The 12,892-nt window shown below is 42.9% G+C and overlaps 1 long non-coding RNA gene across 3 annotated transcripts; it reads left to right on the top strand.

The window, feature by feature from the left end:
• Positions 1-1,947: 1,947 nt before the first annotated feature.
• Positions 1,948-7,665, top strand: LOC120975288 (uncharacterized). Of its 3 annotated transcripts, none has more exons than XR_012205600.1 (9): positions 1,948-2,660; positions 2,743-2,857; positions 3,119-3,250; positions 3,369-3,509; positions 3,750-3,842; positions 3,917-4,093; positions 4,615-4,773; positions 6,697-6,780; positions 7,384-7,665. It is a non-coding gene; the product is annotated as an uncharacterized lncRNA (long non-coding RNA). The 3 variants fall into 3 exon arrangements; XR_012205597.1 differs by lacking the exon at positions 7,384-7,665 and adding an exon at positions 6,885-7,212 and having other exon boundaries at positions 1,949-2,660; XR_005771075.2 differs by lacking the exon at positions 7,384-7,665 and having other exon boundaries at positions 1,950-2,660; positions 6,697-7,212.
• The last annotated feature ends 5,227 nt before the right edge of the window (positions 7,666-12,892 follow it).

Genomic DNA, 12,892 nt, shown 5'->3' with positions numbered 1-12,892 from the left:
CGTCGGAGTTTTTCCCGTGGGTTTATTTGCTGCTTTTCTGGTGCAGATCTGGGCCCAGGAGCAGCTTCGGTTTTTCAGCTTGGCCCGCTTGAACATACGAGTTAACTCGATGCCAACAAAGAGTTTTCTTTTTTTTTTGCCTAAAAAAGAGTTTTTTTTGGGATATGCAAGATTACATTTTCTTTTTCTTTGGTGAAATCCTCGTGGCGGCGCAGATGGATCCTTTGTAAAATGCAAACCCCAAAATTCTCATTTACAATGTGACGTGCTATCAATGTGAGAAGATATGCTTTGCAAACCGGTTTGATAAAGTGTATTGACGACGACACAACAGTTTTTATTTGGGAATTAAAAGAAAACGGGCACAAGGGATGCTAGCTTGAAACTAATAAAATGCACGTAGGCTAAGCTAGCCCAACTTTACGTTCTTACAGTCATGCAAGGAAAATAAACGGGGATACATATCGCGTTTCAAAATGAGCGTCGAGATCACTATGGCCCGACTAATACCAACTCAAGAGTTCTTATGAAGAGCATGAAGATGCTTGATCTTCAGAAGGATGTCTGCCACCGCATAACAGTCCTTCCTACTCCTTAGAGGACGCCATTGCTGAAAAATAGAGACAATTTAAAGATATAGTTAACAGGATGGGATGAAATAGTTCCCTCCGTGATAAGTCTATTATGACAAGTCCATAGCGACCAAGCTAAAGCACAAAACATTATCAAAGCTAAGCGATCGTAGCTGCCCGCGAGAGTTTTAACAGTGCTAAAATCCCTATCATCGAGTTTGGTTCCAGGATGGATCAACACATTCTCGAACGCAACTCCACAGGAATTTTGCGGGGGCACATTGTAACAATATATGGTTAACGTTTTCCAGAGCTTCATACGGACATATGTTGCCCGGACCGTGACGTCTTTAAAGGTTGATGCAGATGGAAGACAATCCACAAACGTCTACCGAATGAAAAGACGCACTTATAAGACACATGGGTGATACGTTTTCAACGTATCTATTTTTTCAAACACTTTTGCTCTTTTTTAGACTCTAATTTGCATGATTTGAAGAAAACTAACCCGGACTGACGTTGTTTTCAACAAAACTAATTTGGTGTTATTTTTGTGCAAAAATAAAAAAAGTTCTTGAAATTAGACAAAAATTTACAGAGAATTTTTTCAGAAATATATAAAAATACTAGCGCAAAGAACTACCGGATGGGGGCCACCAGGGAGCCACAAGCTCAGGGAGCGCCCCCGGGGCGCGCCATGAGAGCTTGTAGGCCCCACGAGCCTCGGTCTGACCTAATTCCAAGCCTATATATATCATCGCCCCGAGAAAAAATCAAATAGAAAGTTCCGCGTTTTTACAATATGGAGCCGCCGCCGCCTCGTGTTCTTCATCGGGATGCCTGATCCGGAGTCCGTTCGGGGCTTCGAAGAGGGGAATTCGTCGTCGTCGTCATCAACAACCCTACTTCATTAACAACCTCATGATGCTCACCATCGGGAGTGAGTAATTTTAATGTAGGCATACTAGAGGTAGATGTAGATGGATGAGATTCGTCGTGTAATTGAGTCCGTTTGTTAGGGCTTGATCCCTAGTATTGACTATGTTTTGAGATCGGTGTTGATATGACTTTGTTATGTCTAATGCTTGTCACTAGGGTCCGAGTGCCATGATTTCAGATATGAATCTATTATGTTTTCATGGATATATTTGAGTTCTTGATCATGTTTGCAAGTTATATGCACTTATTATTGTTTCGATCCGTAGCCTCTAATGTGATACTCTCTAGGGATGACTGTATTTAAGAAGTTCATGTATCTCTTCTCTACTATCTAAAAGAAATGTAGTGTTCCGTTTTCCCTCTTACGTTCGTCAAGCCTTTCGTACGACCCCTCGCTCCCGATTTTCTTTCCTCCCGTCCCGACCCACCTCTCGTCCCACTGATTTTCTTTCCCCCCTCCCGGTTTTCTCCCTCACGGTTTTCAAGAGGCTTGCATCTCACGCCGGCGTCCAGCGCCACCGCTACCGACCTCCAGCCTTCGTCCCGTAACTCCTCCCGCGCGCCCTATCTCTCTTCTTCTCCCTTCTCCCTTCCCGACCTCTCTCTCACAAATCTTGTCTCTGGGCCATGGATCCCGATGGAGCACCATGGATCCCGATGTGGAGCTCCACTGCGGCCAGATCTGACCTGGGAGCGGCCAGATCCGTGCGTCTCGAGCGACGCCACACCACATCCTTCGTCCTCGCAGCCGCCGCCGATCCCCTCCCTCAAACGCCGCCGCCCGTCGCGGCCGCCCCCGCCACCTCCCGTCGCGGCCGCCCCCGCCACCCCCCGTCGCGGGCAGGCGGGAGGAGCCCTGCCCGGCCATGGCGACACCGCCGGCGGCTTCCTCCTCCCCCTCACCTTCTCTCCCTCTCCCAAGGGAGGGAAGGGAATGGAGGGGATCCGGCGGCAAGGGGGGGCAGCGCCCAGATCCGCAGCCGCACCGGCGGGCCGCCGTCCCTCGAGATCGTCCATGGAGGTCCGACCCGGCTGCAGCCATGGACTGAGATGCCCAAAACCCTAGCTAACCGTGGAGGTCCGACGCCTCAACCTCCAAGGAAAGGACGCGCGCCGACTGCAGGCCGTCTCCGGCGACCTCCGACCATGGTGCGCGCCTCCTTCCCTTGTCTTGTTGGTTTCTTCATGCCCCTCCTTGTGATTCCTTTCCTTTCCTTTGTTTTCTGTGCAGGTTGCTCGGATCTGGACCAGCTGCTGCTCCTACTGCTTCAGGTGGACGAGGACGAGCCCTCCCTCATGGCTGCTGCGGCTGCCTACTCCCTCCTCCTACCCCCTGGCCTGGTGTGGTGAGCTCCACCCCCTTCCCTGCACATCTCATCTTTTGATTGCAAATGGTCTGGACACAACTTGGTGGTGTTTGCTAATGTGCTCCTTTTGTGAATTAAGATCATTCAGAGATGAACATGACTGTAGCTTGCATTGCATGTACGGTGGTGTACCTCTTGAGTCGGAGAATATCTCAGAATTCATTGACTTGCAGCTATGGCAATGACTAACACAGTTTTTCTTTCTGTTTCGTTCCAACATTCTGGTTGGTACTGGTGAAGATTTTCTTCTTCAATAAAATACATAGAAGCAAATCAGATTGGTCGCAAATATCATGCTACTTCAGCAGAAATTATGTTTTCCAACTGAAATCATTTTTTGCTTACTAGGCGCTAGCTATCCCTGACAACAAGGTAAGAGACATGTTTCCAACTCACCCTTAGTTACAGTTGAGATACTTGCACAAAAGACGTCTGCAAATGATTTATTTTCTTAACATTGTTTTATCATACGCTTTCATGATTTCATCAGGAAAGAGATGCAGGCAAGAGGAAGAAAGCCTCTCCCAAGCTCTGTCTATGCGATGCACGGGCAATCCGGAAACTGTCAAGGAGGTGTCGAATGATGAATATATTCAGATACCGAGACATGTTCTAAAACGTGTTTTGGCAGGTTGATCCTGATCGTCCTTATTTCTAATTTTAAACCCGATACGTTCTTTATTATTGGCGGGTTCTCTATAATCCCATGTTTGTGAAGTCAATTGCTTAATTTGATTGCGAGTCATTATGATTCGGAAGTGCCTGGTAGCTTGTGACATAATTGATGTAGTTTATCAGTCATGCAATTTGTTGTTAGCAACATGTACCAGATTTCTGGTAATTCTCATTTCAACATTGTTTTTGTTTTCAGGCATTCTGGATCATACTAAGATACTTCGGAGAGATGTCCCAGATTTATTCTTTTGAATTTCACTAATTTCTTTCCATGGCTTCAAATTCACCAGTGCGTTCGTTACTTCCCTTTCCAGTTACTATTGGTGCCTATGATTTGCATTATTAACGGTTCAATTTGATCAGGTGATGGGGCTGCCGCCAACTTGGGGCTGCTCAAGAACAGTGACTCTACAGGAGGGGGATGGAGTTTCGGAATCTCCTGTGCTATTGGGAGCGACAGTTCCACAATGAGATGGTCTTTCGTCACCTCTGAGTAGGAGGATGTCCAAGGCCGGGATCGTTCGTCACCACTGAGCTGCGGTAAGTAAGGAATTTTCCAGAGAGTGGTGCATGTATGCATGTGTGTATTTTGGTGGTCTTTTTGTGCTTGATCCATCCATTTTACATTATAAATTGATTGTATCGGCTGCCACAACGACGATAGATTGTATTGTATCAACCCTTCTGGCTAACTAATGTCGGAGCCATGGAATAAATGCTAGCATCCAGTCAGGATTTAAAAGCGAAAGCAGGATCTCAGTTTAGTTATGTGCGTAAAAAAGCTCGTGTACTAATCTGACTTAAATATGTAGCTGCAGTCTCACATAAAGGAAGAGAGAAGATAACTTGATGTCAATGAATTGTGAATGGAAATAAAAACACCCGACTGAATTATGTACTCCTTTTCCTAGCTTAAATTATTGATTGAGATGGTACTACACCCTGTTATTATAATTTTATACACTTCTTTCTTGCCCAAAAATATATTAATCGGGGTTCTTAGCTTCCTAAAACTTAGGAATATTTTATCTTTCTCATACATTTTAATTCATTTTACGCAGGCTGAGATAATACTATTGCTCAGTCCAGATCTGGATATCTCATCTCTGAACATTTGAAATGCCGAGTACTCCATGAAAGCTTGCCTAGCCGCTTTCTTGCAACATTATATCTTTGGACGTTTGCACTTCCGCGGCTCTAGACATGAGCTTCCTTATATGGTAAGAAAATGCTGGTCGAGAGCTCCATTCAGCTTCCGGTAATAAATAATCTCCCATATTTATTAAATTTGCTTGCTTTGGCATGTTACTTTATCTATATTTGAAATTGGATACTATTTGATATGTAATTTTAGGAAATAGTTGGTTTTCAATCTATTTGCTTTCTATCCCGAAACTATTAAAGTTGAGGAACTGAGATTCAGAAGATCCAAAACTGCCTGATACAATGGCTACTCTAATCAATAAAATGAGTTACATATATACTTACTAATTTTTCTCTCTCTCTATATCTATTCATAAACTATGTTGATTAGGCTACTTATATGCATTGGAAAACCATTAGATTTCTTGCTGCATTAACATTGACATCCACAGTTACTTCTCTGTATATATTTATAATGTAGATAAAATGTATATCCTCTAGCTCTCATGTGTTTTAGTCTCTCTTTTCTCTTTATGTTGTATCACCAATGATGAGGAAGAGAAAGAGAGGGAGCGATGGAGAGGGAGAGAGAGAGAGGTCTAAATGATTGTCTCAGTACCAGTTTCATGTTTCCATGTATGCCGTTATACTAGATAGAAAACAGTAATTTCGTGTGGGTTGTTTATACTAAATACTTCTATAGCAATAACATAATAATCTACATGTATCAATTGTTGACACCCAGTTCTTCTTCAAAAAGGACCAATCCTCTTACTTTATCCATTCATGTTGTCCTAATTTTGTTCCTTCATAGAAAAACATTTTCTCATTTCAATCTTTCTCCATTTGGTATGAGTATGACACATGCTCTGATTTTTTTTACTATTCTTGGTTGATTAATGGTTGGTGTATTGCCTTCGACTTTGGATTATTCTCAATCTTCTTGCTTAGGCTATGTGTACCATTCTGTCATGTGCCGCCATCGATCTGAGCAAAAATTAGTGTAGATGAACCGAGCTATTTTATTGTAAGCTGTGTACAAAACTTCCTGGGCAGATAATCATGTGTTTTATGCCATATATATCCAGATAGGTGAATTCTCGCAAGTTGGTCCCGGTATCTAAATAGGATTGTGCCAACCTAGAGCCTTTTCAGATTGTGGCACCTCCGTTTGGGGTTTCCTTCTACCTAATCCAGGCTCATTCCAGTTTGTTTTGTCCTTATCTCCTTTTCTGTCATAAATTCTTCACCTATTCAAGTAGCTCATTTCTGTATGTTGGAACAACTGAAAAAAGCATATCATTCTTGTTGTGACTGATCAATAGAAAGAAAGGTCCGCGAAGAGTGCACTAGAAAAGCCATGTACTATAGGCCATGTGTCAATACCTTGAAAGCTTTTTCATCGAGGCCATAGTTTCAAATTATACCATCCTTTAAGAAACATTCGATCAGAATGGGAGGAAATGCAATCCATTGGGGGTCTGAAGTTCTGAACTTTGATCTCTCTATTTTAATCGTTGTTATTATTTTGTCTGTAGGCCATGAGCAAAGAATCTGGAGAATGCCTAATGTTCCTCAACATTTCTTATGTTCCAAATTCAGTATTAGTGTTGATCATCTTCAAAGAACAGAAAGCAGTATGGCAGGAAGATAGTAATTTGTGCTCATATATACATTTTCAAAATTCATTGCTTAATTAATTTCATTTTTAGAAGCTTGAGAGAAAAAGAGAGTAAATACATAGGCATTGTATATTGATTTAAGAGTTCTATCAACGCACCTGCTTCTAACTATATATAAATATCTCTATATATTCGATAGCAATACATGTTAGTGGTAGTAATAATGGAGACAACGTACTATACTATCCATCAACGAGCGAGCGTTTGAATTGTTGTTGATGTGCATTGTACATGGGCTTGGCCACTTGGATTATGAGATGAGATCGACCGACTAGATGCTTGTTCATTCGTGTTGTTCCTAATTTAACTTTGTGGCAGGTTGCGAACCGGATGTGCCGTCGACGACGATGGCGAGTTTGGATTGGGAATGCGAAGATGAGAAGATAGTTGGGGACGAAGAAGGTATAAAATCGAAAATATCATCTGATGTGCGTGAGGATCCTAATGGTACATGCTTGATGCGATCGGTGCTAACCTAATAAGATATATGCGGTGGCGCGAGGTAGGGGCGGCAATGAGGCGGTTGTGCTACATGAGGCAGCCAAGACCGAGGCTGCATCGGGGAGGCTCCCGTTGGGGCAACGCATGGGCGGCAGCCACCCCCAAGACCCTGTTAGCACAATGTCATAACAATATATTTATACTGATTGTTGTGCAAAGGAGAAGGCTATTGTTTGTAGTTATATTAGTTTATTTCCTCAGTATACAATGACCTGGCTTATTCTATGTCAAAGAGGAAGGAAACATATATTTCTAGGTGTTATGTGACTCATGCTATTGTAGCCATAAAAAGAAAGGCCATCATGGAGTATATATAACATCGTCTTGCTATTATTCTGCAACTCTATGTACCCCTAATAAGAAGTCATATTTTAGATGTTGAGTTGATGAAATTTGTTCCATAAGATATATGCGGTAATTTGGGATGAACCCAAATATCTCCTTTTCCTTCAAATAAATTATCCCTGTAAATATCTGTTTTGAGTAAACATTTCTTTATTGTAGGTATGTTTCAACCACTAACCAAGCCCGGTCACAATCACATGTTTAGTGCGTTGATTCTGCCAGTGTCACAATATTGGCATAACCGACATGTGTGAGTCATCTATAATTTACGAGATCGCCAAATGGACAAGATTGTTTGGAGGTGAACAAGATTCTCAGCATAATTGTGCAAGGTAGGGGAAGAAAACACATAGATTGGTGGACAGTGGGAGGAAGGAAGCAAATTGTCACGTGGTGGCCGAGAAGATGGAGGAGAGGAAGGCGATAATGAGACACATTTGTCTAGAAAATAAAACAACCACATGACGACCATGAAGTATGGTCCCATGTGGATAGTCAATGACTCCAATGTGACACAACAATTTTCTTTGTAGATTTCGTTAGCTTGTGGCAATGCATGGGCATTGAACTCAGATTCATTTACTTTTGCAGTTACCCATGGTTTGATGGATCAGAAATTTAGTGGCATTAATTGCAATGAGGAATAGTATCATATGTCCAGAAACCTCAGATGTTGTTCTCCAGTAGAACATGATCATGATGAACCGGACAGATTTTTAAAATGCTCGTGGCAACGCACGGGCATTCTACTAGTTCACTGATTATTAATGCTTTGTTCCCGTTCTCTATTAAAAGGAGCACCTTAATGACACTTAGTTTCCATTAGGACCCCGCTACCACCGGAGGGTATGACAAAAGATGCTATGCAAGTTCTTACCGCAAGCACGTATGACTATATATGAAATAGATGCCTACATATGATTGATGAATTGGAGCTATTGTGCATCGCTCTAGGTTGTGACTGTTACATAATGAATTTTATCCAAATATCTATCGCTACTTCATGCTTACGCTTTCATAATATTGCCTTTGCTTAAGTTACTATTATTGATGTTGTTACACTTGCTACAAAACTGCTACTGTTACTGTTACTACCACTGCTACTGTTTCCACTGCTATCATAATATTGTGCTGCTAATAAATTGATGCAAGGAGACTTATCAGGTGTGGTTGAATTGACAACTCAACTGCTAAGACTTATTAATATTCTTTGACTCCTGTTGTGTTAAATCAATAAATTTGGGTGAAATACTACCCTCAAAGACTGTTGTGATCCTCTATACTTGTGGGTTATCAGTAGGTAGCCCAAAGGGCTTTTGCGTACTAAACTTTGGGCCTATGAACCAGCTTGGCGTAGGAAAATTCGACAGAGAATTTGTCTGATACCTGTAGCTCCCAGCTAATTGCATCTTGATTCCCACTGAGGGTAATATGCTCAATAAAAGCTAATTGATTTTAAAGGGCAATCGATTCCGTGGGCGATAAGGATCTTAGAAAACCCGCATTGGCGAATTCATCCATGGAAACTTCACTAGCAAGTGCTTGCGGCTCGGCCGACGAACAGGGAGGGGAATAAAGCTTAAAGTGGCTTATCTGATATATATGTTGACAGCCAAAATTTGGTATCTTTCCCGTTAGCAATAGTGAATTTGGCTCCTAAATTGGAAAATTCTTTGTATTTCTTTCCAAATCTATGATCCCCTCACGTTATGATGAGGACATCAATATCATTGTTACACCCACATCCCCTGCTGCTATACATACTGGACCAATTACTAGAGCTCGCGCACGCCAATTAAATTATCAGGTACTTTCGTTTCTTGGTAATGATTCTAATGTTCATGAGAATATGATGCTGCCTAAATTGGATACATTTGTCTTGCTTACAAATGAAGGGCCTAGTTTGGACAAGAGGGATGAACATTGGAGCAAGATTAAGCATGGAGATGATGGCATGCGCAAGGGGAACAAGAACGGAGTTACAAGTGATGATTTCAAGACTTTGAAGCCACCATAATGAGTGCATAAGCCTTGGACGAAATATACAAGATGCCACTTCATGAATTTCGTCCAGAGGCTATTATAGGTGTTGCGTCACCTTATTTTTGGGCCAGGCCCATGTAATTTCAAAATAGTCAAGTATAGGTTGTTTTTAGAGTCCGTGTGTGTGGGGAAACAAGAGTTAGGGTTGGTTTCAGACCCCTCCTCCAAGGGCCACGAAATTTCCCCCTCTTCCTCCATATATACAACCCTTAGGGCATCGTTTAGACTTTGGGTTTTTTTAGATTAAAAGTTCGACATAGCTGCAACTTCGCGTACTTCGTTTGTGTTCAACAACCAGACCAAGGCGTCACAGAACCCCACCTTGATTAATAAAGCTTTCCTCTTATATTCGCAATATCCTGATTGCAATCTTAGTTTCTTGCTCGTTCTTTGTTTGCTTGCGGGAAATAGACCCTCGTGGTCAGGTTGATCGTGCTCCGGCGTGGTCAATAACCTTTCGGAGTTGGTTTAGCAAATAGCAATTGCTAAGGCGCGACGTCCTTGCACGTTCGTAGTCGGATCGTCAAACTCTACTCCATCAAAAACTAAAGCCACCATCTCATCGAAAGACGGGACACCTTTGCCTCTATCAAGTGGTATCAGATTTCCAGGTTGGTCGGTGAGATTTTATAGTTTTTCATAGTTTAGATCGAGTCTGTTCTTCATACCTATAATCCACGAAAAAGCAAAAATAATAATTTAGGGTTAGTTTATCCTATCCGAACCAGTCTGAGCCTTTGCATAGTCTTTTCAGTATTTTGCTTTGTTGAATTTGCGGTTGCATCGTCATGTCAAGTTGCTGGTCTTAGCGTCTAGTCTTTTAGAGTTTCGAGTTCTGGTCATAAGTTGTCACGCCGCCACCGCACCATCATCATCGCCCCTGCCATTTACCACCACCGCTTATCCGCCACCGCTCTGAATCCGTATCCATATACCAGCACCGATCCGTATCCATATACCACCACCGCTGCCATATACCAGCACCGCTGCCATATCCTACCACCATATATCCACCACCAATCCGAGTTCCTTTCATATTAGGTTTGTTTTCGAGATCCATCTAATTTCCGATTCGTGTTTCCTTGCCTGAGTAGGTTTCGGAAAGAAAAAAAAGTCTGGAGACCCCCGGGCAGTTTTTAGGCCAAAATTTCGACGAACGAAAATATTTTTCCCTATCCTATTTTTAGGCTTTTCTGAGTCTTTTGAGCCACCTGCCATCATAGTGATTTGTTGTCGCACTTTTTTGTCGTCGCTGCACTGATTTCCGAAAAAATAGTCAAAAAATTTTCGTGCCCATCCTGTCATTTTGACCTGGGAAGAGTTTTGAGACACTCGCCATTATAGTGATTTTTCGCAAAAAAAAGAGGTGCGCAAAAAACAGAGCGCCAAAAAAAAAACAGAGCGATTTTTTTTCCAGAGTGTGCTTTTCCCTTGTTTACGTGCAACGCCGTGATTTTGTTAGTGTTCTAGGCTCGCGTCTCTAGCACGGTCTAGCCTATGACCAGCATAGTACCGTCGTTGAGCGTTTATTCAACTTTGCATCTCTGAATTGATTATTGCTGACCCTTTTTGCTACCATATTATAAGCCTTCCCAGCTCCACATACATCTACGTCGTGCGTTTGGCTCTCCCTGGCAATCGCTCTATCCAAGCTTTTGAGAGTTTTGACTACAACGGTTGCCGATCACCACCTGCTGCTTGGTAAGAACATGTAAGATTTTGAGATTCGCTTGACGGATTTGTGACACACCAGCACCACTTCCTAGTAGTCTGTAGGATCATATTCTTGTGTGTTGCTATTGCTGCTAACCATGGCAGGATCACAAGCCGACAAGACTGACTAGGAGAACATGACGAACAAAGAGTTACATGATAAGTTTCAGCAAATGATGAGTGGATAGGTGGAAGATGTGCTAAACAGATTTGAAGAGGCCATGGAGAAGATAGATGGCATTGAGAAGGCGTTCGAAACAAAGCTCGATAACAAGTTTAATGAATTGCTCGCGCATCTTCCACAACCACCGCCCGCTGCACCTGTCGCACCTCTACAACAACAACAACAACATCGCCTTCCAAATCAAGTGGGACGAGCACAACGCGTTCCCCTTGAGCCTGGTCAAACTTCTGGTGCCGCTGTACCTACTGTTGATGCTTCTGTAGATCCTGCTGCTACTGTAGAGGTGGAGGACCATTACGAGGATGAGGTTGATCAAAATCAGAACTATGTGCAACCACCAGCACCACCACCACCACCACCAGGTCGTTTTCATGCATATCATCGCAACGGTAGGGCTGCACCACCTGAGGTACGAGATCATGACCATCTTCCTAAACTAAAATTGAATATTCCACCATTTGAGGGTAGATATGTTCCTGATACATATCTTACTTGGGAGTTAGAGACTTGAAAGGATCGAGAAGAGGTGTCTAGAGGGGGGGGGGTGAATAGACTCTAAGCAAGAAAAGTTGCAGTTTTTAATCTCTTTAAGTTGAAGTGGAGTTTTGGCACAAGTTTTAACATTCACAATACATATCAAGCAAGCATGCAAAGAGTATATGAGCAGTGGAAAGTAAAGCATGCAATTTGCAAGGATGTAAAGGGATGGGATTGGAGTGTGCAAACGCAATTTGGAGACACGGAGATTTTTGAGCCGTGGTTCCGATAGGTGGTGCTATCGTACATCCACGTTGATGGAGACTTCAACCCACGAAGGGTAACGGTTGCGCGAGTCCACGGAGGGCTCCACCCATGAAGGGTCCACGAAGAAGCAACCTTGTCTATCCCACCATGGCCGTCGCCCATGAAGGACTTGCCTCACTAGGGTAGATCTTCACGAAGTAGGCGATCTCCTTGCCCTTACAAACTCCTTGGTTCAACTCCACAATCTTGTCGGAGGCTCCCAAGTGACACCTAGCCAATCTAGGAGACACCACTCTCCAAGAAGTAACAAATGGTGTGTTGATGATGAACTCCTTGCTCTTGTGCTTCAAATGATAGTCTCCCCAACACTCAACTCTCTCTCACAGGATTTGGATTTGGTGGAAAGAAGATTTGAGTGGAAAGCAACTTGGGGAAGGCTAGAGATCAAGATTTATGTGGTAGGAATGGAATATCTTGACCTCAACACAAGTGTAGGTGGTTCTCTCTCAAAAAATGTATGTTGGAAGTGTAGGCATGTTCTGATGGCTTTCTCCATGAATGAAGAGAGGGTGGAGGGGTATATATAGCCTCCACACAAAATCTAACCGTTACACACAACTTACCAAACTCGGTGGGACCGAATAGTAAAATTCGGTCGGACCGATTTAGTAAACAATGTGACCGTTAGGATTTTCGGTGGGACTGACATGTCAACTCGGTGGGACCGATATGGTTAGGGTTAGGGCATAACGTAATCTCAGTGAGACCGATTACACAAACTCGGTGAGACCGATTTTGGTAGTAGACAAACAGAGAGTCGGTCAGGCAAACTCCTTGATAGTATTGGCTTTTCCTATAGACTCAATGTGATCTTGGATCACTGAAATAGAAAATGTAGAGTCTTGTGCTTTGAGCTTGAGCCAATCCTTTGTCCTTAGCATCTTGAAGGGTTCCACATCCTCTAGTCCATGCCACTCCATTGTT

This window comes from Aegilops tauschii, chromosome 1 (genome assembly GCF_002575655.3).
Source record: "Aegilops tauschii subsp. strangulata cultivar AL8/78 chromosome 1, Aet v6.0, whole genome shotgun sequence".
Lineage (NCBI taxonomy): Eukaryota > Viridiplantae > Streptophyta > Magnoliopsida > Poales > Poaceae > Aegilops > Aegilops tauschii.
The sequence above is the reverse complement of the archived record's forward strand: the minus strand, read 5'-3'. Positions and strand labels throughout refer to the sequence as shown.